At 36.2% G+C, this 16,267-nt stretch overlaps 1 protein-coding gene across 1 annotated transcript in view; it reads left to right on the forward strand.

Annotated features, from left to right (window-relative positions):
* Positions 1 to 16,267, forward strand: part of nexmifb (neurite extension and migration factor b) — a 75,345-nt gene that overhangs the window by 591 nt on the left and 58,487 nt on the right.

Consider the following 16,267-nt stretch of genomic DNA (forward strand, 5'->3'; position numbering starts at 1 on the left):
GCGTAGTAATGTTACTTTTGGCTTCATGAAACCCTGCTCACTTCTGACACTTGTCTCAAAACCAAGCATTTTTGGGCATGTGTCGCAAAACCTAGTGCGCTGCCATAGACAGCATGTTTGGGCACCTACATTGACAGCATTTTGGAACGTCATGATCTCTAAGAGCTGCCTACATAGACAATTTTTGGGGGGCATCATGGTGTCAAAACAGTGAGCAGCCTACCTTGAAATCATATTTGGACATTATGATTTTCTATACCGAGAGGGCAATTATTGTCAGTCGTAGTAATAAACATTGAGAGTTGCCTACCTAGACAGCATTTTTGGGCATCATGGACTCATAAGTGGACTGCTTACTTAGACGGTATGTTTTCCCCATCATAGGCACAGTTTTAAATATCCTCAGTGATGCTATCTAGGTAGGTAGCTTGTTCGGTTTTACGGTTGGATCATTCTTGCCTAAGAGCCGACTCTTACTGTCTTATGCCAAAAAGTGTAGATCAAACAAACAAATATGAGATCATTTTCAAAAGAAAATAGTACTAATATACATTATGCTTGTGTGCCTTCAAGATGCATAATAGTTAATTAACTTATTGTCATTATTCAGTAACAGTATGAAAATGCAGTGTTTCTCTCATCAACCTCAAGAACAATTTAATTCCTGACAATTAATGACTGACCTAGATAGCAGTTTTGGGCATTATGGTCTCAAAACCTAGTGACCATCAATGACTCTGTCTTGGTTCTGCCTGAGATATCCGGATATCCTTTAGTGGGCAGACTAAAAAGATGCTTGATGTATGATCCATTTTAAGAACTATACATAGGGCCTCAAGTCTGGTGATGAATGTGTTTGTTTGCAGTCATATAAAAGAACTGAATCGCATTCTGATTGAATACATTGGCAGTTTTGAGCTCTATGTCAGCCCAATTTGTGCCACTCACTCACTGAGTCACAAGTCTATCAATGGGCTAGTGTGTTTCTTTCGTTCTTTTTTCCAGTGTTTAGTCATACCGTCTGCTGGTTTTCTTCCCCATGGTCACCACAACAATGCTCTCTGAGATCACGGCCATAAGCATGAATGTTTTTGCCGTGACCAGATGGGATCATGAAGTATTTGAACCAGGGGCCAAAGTGAGATTCACGTTTTTTGTTGAACAACCTCTCAGCTCTAATGCATTCATTTTTTTTTCTTCCCCCTTATTGTATTTGTTCTCAGTCATTTTTGATTCAATGACATTCCACTTCTGGTTTCTGATTTTTGTTTTACCCTTTATTTGCAGCATTCTTTTAAGTCCATGGATCTCTTTATAATACAGTTCACTTGCATTGATTTGCTTTGGACTGCAAGCATCGTCGCTGTCGTTGTGAGTGTATTGTTTTTGTTCATTTAATTGAAAGACCTTGGCCTAAAGGATTTCTGAAAGCTTCTTTACTTCTAAGCTACTGCAGTGGGAAAAATCCCTTATTAGCCACATTACAACAACAGTTTTGCTAAGTGATTATGTAGTGAGAAGAGAACATACCTTGATGAGTATGTTTCAATTAGTACGATCAAATTATCGCCCAGGCAGATTAATCAGCTGTTATTCAGTCATTTTGAGATTATCAGCATTAGCTGGTATTTGTGCCTGATTAATTGGTCATTGCACCAAAATGTTGTCAGTTCCAAGAGGGTCGTCTAATAAACGTGATTTAAAAAAACAAAAAAAAAACAAATTGGCATATATATTGTGAAAAATACTGTGCTCATTTAAATTCCATGATTTTTAGTTTTTCTTATTTGACGTAATTTGTCTGTTATCATCAGCTATCTATATATACCATCCTTCGGTTATGCTGCTCGCCAGTTATTAGAATCTTTATTGGCCCTTAAACAGTCATTCTATAATTTGCATTGTCCACACTGATATCAGTACCACTACCATCCTACCAATCGGTCGGTACATGTTTCATTTTCAGCAACTGTGATTTTCTGTGTTTGAGTCATATTGCAGCATGTCTTTCTCTTGGAGCATGGATAAGCTCAGTGAGGCAAGCTGCTGCTGTAAGACGGCGCTGTAATTAAACAGCGAGGTGAGGTCCATGGGAGATTGTTCAGCTTCTTGATTGCTTTTCATGGCCGGAGGGGGAGAGAGCTCAGGCTGCTCCTGAGGGACAGAGCCAGTGCACAGGCGTCAACGTCAGGGTTCCTGAGATCTCCACACACTGATAGCTCAAGACATTCTCCTATCGGCTCACCTGAGGCAAAAGTTCAAGAACCAGTCTAGCGTTCAGCTCAGTGAATAAAGTAAAAAAAAATATATGATTTTTAACCATAACTTAACAAAACCTTTAAAAGACAGACCTGCTGTGAGTTTAGAGGTTGTTAATCAAAGCAAAATGTTTTTGATGAAGCCATCTTTTCACATTATTTTAACTTATTTTTAAAATAATTGTGCTTAACAGTGGAATTTGTGGTGAAAAACTACATTAAATGATGCTGCACAAAAAATTCCACCAATGAGTCGCACAAGAAAATCGAGCCAAAATCCCTCTCTAATGACACACTGCAAATGATAGGCTTGTTCGAGATGCATCGGTGCTGCGCAGACCAATTGGCGTATGCCATCAAAGTACCGCGAGAATGATTTTAAAAACATAAGGAGTCGCACGCTCTCCTGTTGTTCTTGGGAGTGGTGCAGGTTTGATGTTAGAACGTTGTTCACTCGAGATTTTCCTATGGGGTTTTTATAATGGGTTTTTCAATTTATGAGTTAAAGCCTGTGGTAAACATAACTTGACGATACTTTCCCATTTTTTTCTACAATGTAAACTGTACACACCTATATCGGAAACGCAAATTTTGAAGCAGTTGTGTTTATTTTCGTAAATTTTTGTTTCTAATAAGTAACTAGGGCTGTCACAATTCCTTGATTAAATTCTAGTACTCCATTTTAAAAAAATCCTCAATTGCAATTTATCCATGTCGACTAACCCACAAAATACTGGAAGTGGCATATTTGATTTGATCTGCTGTAAAGTGTAACAACGACAATCACCAGGCCATTGGCAGCCTCTGCAGGCATTTGTATAAAACATAATGTACATAAGATGATTGTTTATAGTATGTATATTATGTATTTTAACAGTGCTGTTCTATAAAACCATATGATTACTTGCTTTTGATACTTTATAGGAATCAAATATTAATGCCTCATTGTTATTATACATGTATTTTAAGTCATTTTAAAAGGCTTTGGTCTTTTGCATAGGTCTATTTTTATTACCACAAAAAATATCTGATTACTCAATAAATTGTCAAAATAATCGACCAATTACTTGATGTCAAAGATGTCAAACCGCCATGTTTGTACCATTGCACCCCTAATATATATATATATTAATATATATATTGCTATAACCTTAAAACATATCATTTCTATAGATATAATCAAATTCTTTAAATTAATAATTTTATATTTCACCATGTTTTTAATTTGATTATGTCCTTTACAATGCTTCATGAGACTGTAGTTCTTCTCCTCATTAAAGCTGTTAAATTCACAGTCTTGTACCTTATTCTTTTTGTTCGATTATTTTCGAATACTTTTTTGCTTCAAATCAAAACCCTGTAGCTGGTCTGGTTGATTTGTGGCTTATAACGCTTTAACAAAGACTTTCATTAAAATCCCTATGGGAAAAATGAATGGAGAAAAATACAGAGGCAATGCCACTGAAACTAATGCACTCTACTGAGATGCATCTAGTAGAATTGGGCATTAGCCATGCTTTTCTTATGGTGTTGCAGTGTAAGTGAACCCTTCAGTAGAGCTGCCTAATTGGACAGTATTTTAGGGCATCGTGGTCTGAAAACCCAGTGAGCTGTCTAGACAGCATTTCTGGGCATGTTAGTATAAAATATCAGCTGCAGTATGTAGAGTGGATTTTGGGGCCTTGCAGTCTCAAAGCCTAGTAAGTTGCCTACCTAGACTCTCAGGTAAAAAAAAAAACAAAAAAAAAAACACCGTCATAATGTACTTCTTTAGTACTTCTTAAGATAATCTTAAGAACATCTAAATGTACTCGAATTTTTAGTGTATTAAAATTTTAATTTTGGGCTTTTTTTAGGCTGCATTGTGATCTGCCAACATAGACCGCATTTTTGGGCATCATTGTCATAAAGCCTAGTGAGCTGTCAACCTACAGTAGATGACATTCTTGTGCATCATGGTTTAAAATCATGGTTTAAAACAGTAATGGCATTTGTAGGCATCATGGTCTTCATGGTCTATCTAAACCACACCTCTGGACATCATGGTCTCCAAACCAAAGCTGCCTGTCTAAAACACATTTTGGGGTAACTAGGTGAGTTTTGAGCCATGTTAGCTATTTTCTAATAGTATTTTCAGTCATGCTTGACTTTTGGTGCAGTTTCCCATGGTGTTACAGTGTAATGAAAACCCTTCGAAAGCTGTATGCTTTCTCTTTCTGGCACACAACACATTCATTCTTGGCATACGCTAAAGTGCACATCTTTGTTTCCCTCACATTTAAAACAATATTAAAATGCCATGCACATGGAATATGCTCTATCTTTTTTTTAACTATACTGTACTGAACAGAACACACACACTTTCTGTATGATGTGATAATTTCGTGTGGAAGCACACATCTGAATAAGCAGAGCTGTTTGGCTGAAGTAGCTCTTGATGGAGCATTTTTTTTCATTGTGAATGCTGTGGTGGTTTTACGCTACATGTAAATTGCTGGGTTGTAGTGGCTGTGGTCAAGAGCTCTTTGATGAAATCATATTCCAGCCATGTGCAACTCAGACAGTTGTCAACATTGTGGTGATTCACAAGATGACTCCAGGTGCAACGCAACAGTTGATTTTATCGAAACAGGAGGAAAAATCACAAGTGAATGGTCTTCTCCAGACTAAATATTATTGTAATTGCATTTTTGTAGAGATAAAAACAATTGACCAAAGAAAAGCTCAGTGACTGCTGTGTGATTTTTGAAAATGCCACAAACTGATGTTGAGCTTGGAAGACAAAAGTGATTTTTGTTGTTTCTTTGTCTTGAATGTTATAAATTTTACTCACACCACCAGAGCACATTCTTGATGTTATGCCACCAAAATAAAACTCAATGAAATATTAGCATACAGATTAAAGTTTAATGGCCAGTAGGAAGTATTTATGGCCAATACATTTTCTCAATTCAAAAGACAATTAATTCTGGACTTATACATGTTTTACTGGTGATATATTCATTTAATGCTCACCAAATAATAGCTATACCTAGTTATACCTAAAAAATTCTGAAATCATAAACATGCATCTACATACATTTTTGCAAACTCCAAAGACATGAAAAGATTCTTTTTCGCTGTCATGATAAGTGTCAGATTATTGCTCAATAAAGACTTATTTTCACACAATTCCTTGTACGATACTATGCTATGGCCTCAATACACTTTTACCATAGTGATTTGTGAACTAACACATTTTGACATTTACACCACATAATTAGCTCAATATGTGTGGCTTATCTACAGTAGAAAACTTGCTCAGAAGCTTGCACGGTACAGAATTGCACTGTGAAGCGAAGCACTCGAGTCCCATGAAACACGAATCACATTAAAAGAGCTCAAGCAAAGCTAAAATGACATGGTTGCTTCAGCAAATGTGTTGTTTTTATCTCTTGTTTCCATTTGTTAATATTTTTGGTTAGGTTTAGGGCCGGGTTTAATGTTGGTGTACGTTATTTCCCAATGCAACAGAGCTTTAATCTTTTAGTGCCACTTGCCAGACATTTCATTTCCGAACTGCAGCGATACGTGCAACAACCAACATAATCAATATAATGCATGTTAAGTGCCTTAATAATACATTATATCTGCGTTATATCTAGTGGCTTCACAGAAAGAGATCCTGCTTTATCTTGGGGGTTTTAATTGTGTGCTCGGTGGCGTTTTCATTACCCATCCCCCCATCATCCGTGGACTGCAGTGACACTAGAGTCTTTGTGTCTCTCGGCCTCTTAAACTGGCGGCTCTGGTTTCAGGATCTGCCACTGGAGCAGAGGATCAGGGCAGAGAAGCCATCTTTAAACACCACCAAATGAGTGGCTAAAAATGCTTCATGCTTGTATAACAATGTTTCATGCTTGTTTCTTTCATCCAGTTTTATAAAAGGTTGGTATGATGGTGTAATTAATAAAGATCGAAGCTGTTAACTCATGGGTTAGATTTTCAATGTATTTAAAGTATGATCTTCCCATTAGTGGAACACCAAAAACAATCAAAACCTTGAACAGAACATGGTTTATTTTATAGTAAGAATATTGGTTCCCACTTTACATTAACAGCTACACACTAACATTTAAATAAATCATTTGTAATTATGTAATTACAGATGTAATTAATTTCTGTAATTTCATCTATAATTACACTGCTTGATCATCTTTCCTAACACCTTAACCGACCACAAACCAACCCATACATACCACAAATCTTTACCACCTCAATAGCTGCACAAGTGTTTTACAATACAACACAATAAGTGCATTGTACCTAAAAATAGTTTTGATGTAAGTACAAAGTAGTTAAAGACCTAATATAATGTGTAACTGAATATTGTATATTCTTGGTGTAATTTAATGATAGTATATTGCTATGTATTGTACTGCGGAGCAGTAGGAAAGTGTTTTAGTCTCTTTCATGTGGTATGGCTGTCAGATGATAAGCTTTAAGCTTGTTTATTCTCAGAGAGGTTGGCAGTACCATGTTTTGAAGTCCTCTGGCTCTTTACTCTGTGCCTCAAATGATTTCATTTGTTCAGAACAGAGAACTTTGAAGGATGTTTGGATTTCTATGAAGTTGAAGCCTATATCATTTTTAACACTTTTCACACAAGACACATGCTTTGTCCACATTTGTATCACAGCTGCCAATGCTAAATGCAGTGAGAATTTCTTACTGGCTGTAAAACTGTTTATATATTGTATTGCATTATTTTTGTACTTTGTACTGCCCATTTTCCTTGCATGTTATACAGTATATGGATTATTGGATCACTTGCAGCATCATATATGAAATCAGCCAGTCCACATCTCTCAATGACACACAGCACTTGTCACTGAAACATGACGACACATTGTGATTTGGCGATCTAGTTTAATTTTAAAAAATATGAAAGAAAAAAAATGCATTAATTTCAGACTCCGATTGCCATTTCAGCCATACCGCCACCGCTCCTAGTCCCACTGTGAACCTTTTCTGTAAACTGTGTCTCATCTCTCAGTGTAGGCAGTGAGACTTTCACCTGTTTGTAGACTCATTCTTGGCCAGGAAGCTTGAGCCAGCTGGCAGACAGGGCTGTCATCAGCATGCGGTGGCACGCTGGGACCTGTCAAGGGTTTGTTTCTCCACCTCGCTGGCACAACCTCACTGGACTCAAGACATTTCAAACACACCACCAGATCTAAACAGGATTTTTCTGAGAGGAAGAGAATACTACTTTTTATTCATTATTAATCCATGAATCTGCTCCAATGCTTCAGCAGCACCACCAATTAATTTTCTATTAAGGTCCAAATTTGCTTAATTTCTTCATTTAAAGAGCATTGATGAATCTGTAGGAAGTCAAATCACTAAGACGTGGCATATTTAATCACAATGTATTAATAACACCACTCTCAATTCGTGTTCTTTGTGGTTAGTCTGACTCACGCATTAACCTGAGTTCACTGCACGCTATAGTCACCGACTGATTCAGTTGCGCTAGCGATGACAATGATTCTATTTGAAACCCTAGTGAGCTGCCTACCTAGACAGCATTTTTAAGGCATGATTCCAAATGTGAAGGCTGTTTCATGGCCAATATCTAAGGCAGTACTGCATATGTCCTTCATGAGAAAGAGAATCCCAAATAAAAATAAAACTATTCAGTTTAATACTGAAAGTTATCACTAACATTACAGTCTAATAAAAAACAAAAAACACATTATTTTACCAACTATTTCGTTTTGTGCACTTGTTGTGCTTAAAAGAGTATTACATTGTTAGCTTATCACCATGCTATTGGTAAAGTCTATTGATCACTATCAATGAGTAGAAGTGGCCGGTATGTCTAACATGTAAACAGTGTTGCAGATGCTTTTAGGGTAAACAGTTTTGTTGATTTTAATGGGAACACTTCAGTTTTGATGCATCGTGACACAATGTAATTGCAGGTAGTTTATAGTTGCTGAGCAACTTGCTGCATTAATATATAATTCATCTAATGTGTGTATATCAGCTATAATAAATCTCTTTTTTTATTATGTTGTGTCTTTTGTATTAACTCAATTGTTCATAATGTTAAGCTTTTATATCATGCTTCAATTAAGAAAATAATCAAGAGACATAAAGTACCTTTCATTTGTGAAGTATTTAACTCACTGGATTATCCAATAATAGGCAATATATACATATATCTTTTATTTATAAATATGCGTTATGAGGTTCCATTTCAGTTAGGATGCTGCTTTAGAAGCTTCCTATTTAGAGCATAAACTGAAGTAGTGCACTAGCCTTTGGAACATAGCTAATGTATTTGCAAAAAGTCAATTTTTAAGTAAGAGTTAATGTAGCTACACCAGTGATGAACAGACCGTGCACATGCACCTCTCATGTTTTGAAATGCTCTGTTTTTCAAAACAAGCAGGCGTGTTTAATCAGCCACCCCTGAGGCTTTGACTCAAGAATAGGGCTTATGGGAAAAGTCAAAGCAGAACAACATTCAGGCCTAGTGCACAAACTCATTCCTGCTCTTATTTGTCAGTACTAGGGCTGCTCGATATTTGTCAAAACTGACATTGGGTTATTTTGTTTTTCTGCGATTATATATTTCAATATGAAACCCCATCAAGTCATCACTAGATGACTTGAATAGCACTATTCGGAAAGAATGAATCAATAATCAGAATAATTGCAGAGATTTTGTAGGGAAGTAAATCTGAATAGAAAATAATAAACAAATTACAAGCATATATAAATACAATAGAACAGAGGTGTCAAATCCAAACTCAGGAAGGGACATGCCGAGGGTTGTGAATAAAATCAGAGGCCAGATATATATTTAGAGGATTTTTTCATTTATTGAAGAAATATAAGTGTATTAATAACTGTAAAAAAAAAACCTCACAATTCATTAAACCACATTTATCAAAACAACAAGGTTTTGGTTTTAATTTTAATTTTGAGTTGTAACACATCTGGAACACATTTGTGTCACAGCAGGCTATTTTTAAAATCTTTATTTAAACAAGAAATAAGGTCTCTGACCACCATATAACTGCATAAAACAGTACCTTAAAAACAGCAATTTCAATTTCAGAAAATAAGTTTGATTAAGCAAAATAGTCAACAAAAAAAACAACCAAAATTTATTCAGACACTTTGAACATTTCATTTATTATTATAGTTTATTCACTATAGTTTAAAATAAATGGTAATAAATTATGACAGGATCTCAGAGTTAAACTGCACCAGAAAAAAATTATCTTATTTATGTCAGATAACACTTAAACAAAACATGGTCAGGTCAAAGTGTCTGAATAATTTTCGGTTCCAAATTTTTATCAATTTTACTGGTAGTCCACTGTATGAAGAATTTTTGGTATAATATGTCATAGTTTACTCTATTTTGCTATCCTCACTTGCATAAATGAACTATAGTGTCCTGCACCCACTAGTAAAAATATATCAAAAATATCAAAAATGTCTGAATATTTTTTGGTTTGACTGTATAAATACCACATGGTATATAGACAACAAATGGCATCTTGTATTGCATTATTTGGCTTATTTTGGTAGCTCTTACTATAAAAAGACAACTTTAACTTGAGAGGACACATGCACTTGGCATAATGCCAATTGTCAGTTAAACAAAACAGTATCATGGACTTTAGGAAAAACTGTTTGATACCATTTAACAAATGTTATATAGTTAACAAATATCTTAAACTGAACTTGAAAGGACTGAACTTGAAAGGACTGCATTGGGCTAATGCCAAACCTAAGCAAATTAGGCTTTTTTAAAACTCTTACCAGACACTCTGCACTTTTGGCTCTTTTTTTTTAGCCATTGTGCTTGCCACATTTAAAGTCAGATAGCATTTACGTTGTTTACAGTTATTGCCGTATTCTCTGATAAAATTAGCAAGTTAAGTGAAGCGCAACACAGCACCACCTGCGCCTCAATGTTTTAATTGTCACAGACGTTAATTTAAAGCTGCTGTATCTTTTTTATTTTCAAAATGTACAAAAATTATATAATGACTGATGAATCCATTTTCCAAACCGTGTTTTTGTCTTATCCTGAATCACTACGGTTCACCCATAATAAGTGTTTATATTCTGACTATTTTAGACTGGTTCGCGTCGTACCACTGCGGAGTCGCACAGTACCTCTTCATAGACATAAACAGCAAGAAGTAGCTCCGGCTACAATTTTCTTCTACAAGCCGCATGCAGTTTTTCCACTAGAGTGCCAAAAGTTATGGACTTCAGCTTTAAACAGCACATGGGCCACATTAAATTGATTACCAGAATTTGTTTGCGGGCCTGATTAAAAGTCGTGGCGGGCCGTGTTTGGCCCGCGGGCCTTGTAATTGACATATGTGCAATAGAACAAAGATACACAAGAAATAAACAGTGCTTTATGTTTTTCAGGTTTTAAGTAACAGTACTGTTTTAAGTAACAGTATTCAGGTTCAGAAATAAAATAATCATATATAAAGTAACACTGCACTGTATAAATTAAATATAATCAATCTTTGTTAAAGATTAAAATGTTTTAGATTTTCTCTTTATATTTTGTTGTTTGATTAACATTAAAGGTGCTATCGAACGTTTTTTTTTACAAGATGTAATATAAGTCTAAGGTGTCCCCTGAATGTGTCTGTGAAGTTTCAGCTCAAAATACCCCATAGATTTTTTTAAATTCATTTTTTTAACTGCCTATTTTGGGGCATAATTAGAAATGCGCACGATTCAGGTTGCGGCCCCTTTAAATGCTCATGCTCCCCGCCCACGGAGCTCACGCTTGCCTTAAACAGTGCATAAACAAAGTTTACACAGTTAATATAACCCTCAAAATGGATCTTTACAAAGTGTTCGTCATGCATGCGTCGGATTATGTGAGTATAAATAGCGACGGCTCTTGTCTCCGTGAATACAGTAAGAAACTATGGTAACGTTAACCACATTTAACAGTTTTAACATTAACAACATGCTAACGAAACATTTAGAAAGACGGTTTACAAATATCACTAAAAATATCATGTTATCATGGATCATGTCAGTTATTATCGCTCCATCTGCCATTTTTCGCTATTGTTCTTGCTTGCTTATCTAGTCTGATGATTCAGCTGTGCACAGATCCTGGCTGCCCTTCTGTAATTCCTTGAACATGGGCTGGCATATGCAAATATTGGGGGCGTACACCCCAACTGTTACATAACAGTCGGTGTTATGTTGAGATTCGCCTGTTCTTCGGAGGTCTTTTAAACAAATGAGATTTAAATAAGAAGGAGGAAACAATGGAGTTTGAGACTCACTGTATGTCATTTCCATGTACTGAACTCTTGTTATTTAACTATGCCAAGATAAATTCAATTTTTAATTCTAGGGCACCTTTAATAAAAGCAAGCACTGCATTCATGCGATCAACAGAATGTCATCTGCTTAATGTTAATCACTGCAACCTTGATAGAAATAGATCTAAATAAAATGCAATAATCAACACTTTTCACGATTTGTTAATCTCGACAGCTGTAATAGTAAAAATGTGGTTAAAGGATTCCACATGTAATATTTATTTCAATTGCAAAGATGTCAGCCAATCACAGCAGTGGGTGTTTACATTGAAGTCTCACAGCAGACCCTTTAACCCTTAAATGCATGAATGTTTCACCAATCATTCTTACACATTCGGGTCTTTATCGACCCGGATCTATATCTTACACGGATTGATCTCTACCTGTCGAGATAATATAAAACTCCTCTGATATTAGAGTAACAATTACAGAAGAATAAAATAAATCGTATTTTGTTACCTTTTGGAGCTTGAAAGGGCTCCGTTAGAGCAGATGTTTTATGCCATCATCACTGTCCTCGTCAGAGCTCATTTCCCAGTAAATTCAGCAAGTAATAGGCTAGTTTTATGTTTGAGGTCATGAATATGAGCCCATTCGCCATCTCAAACAAATTCTTAAAACTATATAATTTTCAACATCTTCAAAATCAACATTTCGATTGTTAAAAGCTTCACCAGATCCATTCAGTGACAGTGACAGTCATATTTGATTGCGTTCAGTACTTGCTCTGCAGTAAATCGCTGAGCCATTTCATCGTCACTTCATCATTGTGTATGAGACATTACCACCTTGTGGAATAAAGGTGAATTGCACTTATTCCATTATCAAAGATTCAATTATTGTTGTGCAGAAAAAATATACATTGATACACACCTCGGGTCGTTAGTGACCCTATACAATTTTTTACAAAAAATGAATACAAAAATAGGCATTCTTTTATAATTTTATGATTTTTTTCTTGTTATATTCTTTATAATGAATTGATTGAGAAATACCAAAAAGGTTGATGACCTTAAAACCTTAAAGGTGCCCTCGAATGAAAAATTTAATTTATCTTGGCATAGTTAAATAACAAGAGTTCAGTACATGGAAATGACATACAGTGAGTCTCAAACTCCATTTTTTCCTCCTTCTTTTATAAATCTAATTTGTTTAAAAGACCTCCGAAGAACAGGCGAATCTCAACATAACACCGACTGTTATGTAACAGTCGGGGTGTACGCCCCCAATATTTGCATATGCCAGCCCACGTTTCCAACATTATAAAAGGCATTAGACAAGGGCAGCCAGTATTAACGTCTGGATGTGCACAACCAAATCATCAGACTAGGTAAGCAAGCAAGAACAATAGCGAAAAATGGCAGATGGAGCAATAATAACTGACATGATCCATGATAACATGATATTTTTAGTGATATTTGTAAACTGTCTTTCTAAATGTTTCGTTAGCATGTTGCTAATGTACTGTTAAATGTGGTTAAAGTTACCATCGGTTATCACTGTATTCACGGAGACAAGAGAGTCGTCACTATTTTCATTTTTAAACACTTGCAGTCTGTATAATGCATAAACACAACTTCATTCTTTATAAATCTCTCCAACAGAGTAGCATTAGCTGTTAGCCACGGAGCACTATCAAACTCATTCAAAATCAGAAGTAAACAATATAACAGTATACAATACTCACATAATCCGACGCATGCATGCCGCATTCATGACGAACACTGTAAAGATCAATTTTGAGGGTTATATTAGCTGTGTAAACTTTGTTAAGGCACTGTTCAAGGCAAGCGCGAGCTCTGTGGGCGGAGAGCACAGGATTTAAAGGGGCCGCAGCATAAAATCGGCGCGTTTATAATGATGCCCCAAAATAGGCAGTTAAAAAAATTAATAAAAAAAAAATCTATGGGGTATTTTGAGCTGAAACTTCACAGACACATTCAGGGGACACCTTAGACTTATATTACATCTTTTAAAAACATAATCTAGGGCACCTTTAAAATGAATGAGGAGGAGGGTAGTAAATGACGTCCAGCATGCATTTAAGGGTGTGTTCAAATCAGAGGGCTAAAATCAGGGTAGAAAATATATTTATTTCTAAATTATGACAATTATTTAATGTAAAAATCATATTAGCATTAATAGTGCACCTCAGGAAACATTATAAAATAATAAAAAAGTCCATTTCATGACCCTTTTAAACAAGATTCAGCCTCTCTCCTCAACTTCCATCGGTCAGGACAAACGAGAAGTGCCGTCCTAAACTCACATCATTCATCGAGCCGGTGCTGTTATGCTCAACTCAGACTGGTGCCACATATTTGAATCATTACCCAAACTAATGGTTATGCACATGCATCAGAAACAAGCCCTGGTATGCATGCAGGAGGTGTGGCTCAAAGTCTGACCTGCAACATGTCCTGATCCCATTCATTCTTTCTCTTTCCTGCTTATTAAAGCCCCAAATTAACACATTTGTCAACACATTTTTTCTTGCTAATGTCTGTTTTAGCAGAGTATTTAATAGTGCCTGAGTCTTAATTGTAATTTTCATAGAGCCGCTTTCCTTTGCCATTTCCGCTGCAGTGAGCTCTACTTTTCTCAGGAGACCATGGCTTCCCCCATCACATTTGAAATCAATTACATCTCATTCTCTCCGGCCTATCTTACTTTCTCACTTTCCCTGGCCTCTCTTCATTTCAGGTCCTTCCTTCTACTGAACATTTTTAAAGACCTTCTAGGGGCAATTTGCGATAAATAATTAACTCTCCAGAGACTCAAATATCCATACGTGCCTTCCGTGTGCTATTGACTCTCGTTTAATGCTTCTGCAGAGATTTATATTAATGCGTCTTTCCACTCTTGGACGTAACGAACAAGTCTCGCCCATATGTCTCGTTGCAGAATGCTTCTTGTACAGAGAAAACGCATGGATCAACGACGTGTTGGCCCTCAGCGACTCAGCAGATACAATAGCCATTAGGAGTCTGAAGAGCATGTTAGCCCTGCACTCTGCCTCAACACAATGGAACGGTTGTGTACACGCTTCCATGCACACGGTGCGATGCGTGCTTGCTGAGCAGAATTAACATATATGTTTTTGACGGCTCCTGCCTATTTTAGAACACGCCAGGTAGGCGGATAACTTGAACTGCGGAGGATCTCTGTGCAGCGAAGACTGCGTCTAATTAGTTTGTCTAATTATGTCTTTGTGCTGGAAATTTCTCAAATTAGTGGTATCGTACAGAATGTGAGGATGTTCATTAGGGTTGTCAAGTGAAATGTGAGGACGGCTGCTGTGGTCACCTCACAGCAGGACATGCAGGCAGGCACTATCTCTTGATTAACCTGTTGAAATTTCCCATTACATGTGCTAAATGAGCTGCTTACATGCTACATGTAATGACCATGTGGACCCTAAATTTGGTGGTTCCTTATCACCTGAGCAATTATTTGCATCATGCATCATATGGTTTTGCTGTTCATATCTAGGAATCGTAATCACAAGGAAATAGGACTGGGAACTGATAACTGATTCTTATTCAGAACTGATTGCAAAAATACTACAGTCATTTGCCTGGCAAATTACATTTGCCTTCATTACTGTTTTTGACAGTATGGTATGGCGTTTTAGTATAGAGTGTATGCATCGACGTCACTTTCAGCTGGACTGAGTGGCAAAAGAACCTGCTATATGACTCGATTTAATAGGAGAAACTGCGAAAACGCGAGTAAAGCAAACGATTACTCTAAACCATGGGCTCGAAAGTGTTCCTTATAACATGTCAAAGAAACCTAATCCATGGATATTGACATGCAGCCAGGAATCGTGTTTCCTGACATTTATATGTGCCTGATTTCAATGCCGGGGAAATACATAAAGCAAATCTGCCAATGAAAGCCTTATATAACTACAATATAGGTAGGTCTAAATTGGAGTGATCACTTATATCAGTGTTTATATATATATATATATATATATATATATATATATATATATATATATATATATATATATATATATATATATATATATCGTCATATCTATCCTAAAACTTGTATAGTTTTTGTCATTGTTTATTTAAAAACACCCAGTTATGCAGAATATGAAATGGTAAATATTTAATTGATGAGTTGTCAACACAGTATATAACAATGCTATATATTGGGTATGATTTTATTGCAAAATCCAACATTTTGACAAAATGATTACTGCAAATCCATGTTTCTCTGCCTGGAGTCCAGTTGTTATGTGAATTGCAGTGATCCATTTGCTTATTTTTTTCTGTAGCTTTCGGCAGTCTGTAAAAATATACCTCAGATTTTGAGTCAAAGTTGTTTGTAAAGTCAATCGCAAAGCTCTTTCCCATTTTGGATGTGTTTTGTGTGTTTTTTTTTTTGCGGCATTCACGCTGAAAACCAATGCTGCCACTCAGTCTTTCTGCCACTCAGTGGGCGTAACCGCAGTCATAACGGCCGTCAGTGACGTCACGTGCATACCCTCTCTATCGAAGGAACACCATACTAAATACTACTATTCAAGAGCACTGGATCTACAGCATGAAACATAAGCAGTGTAGTCCAAGTGTTGTTTACCAGTGTAGTTTTTTTTTTTTTTTTCTTCCATTTTGTAGG

This window comes from Megalobrama amblycephala, linkage group LG23, assembly GCF_018812025.1.
Source record: "Megalobrama amblycephala isolate DHTTF-2021 linkage group LG23, ASM1881202v1, whole genome shotgun sequence".
NCBI classification, from domain to species: domain Eukaryota; kingdom Metazoa; phylum Chordata; class Actinopteri; order Cypriniformes; family Xenocyprididae; genus Megalobrama; species Megalobrama amblycephala.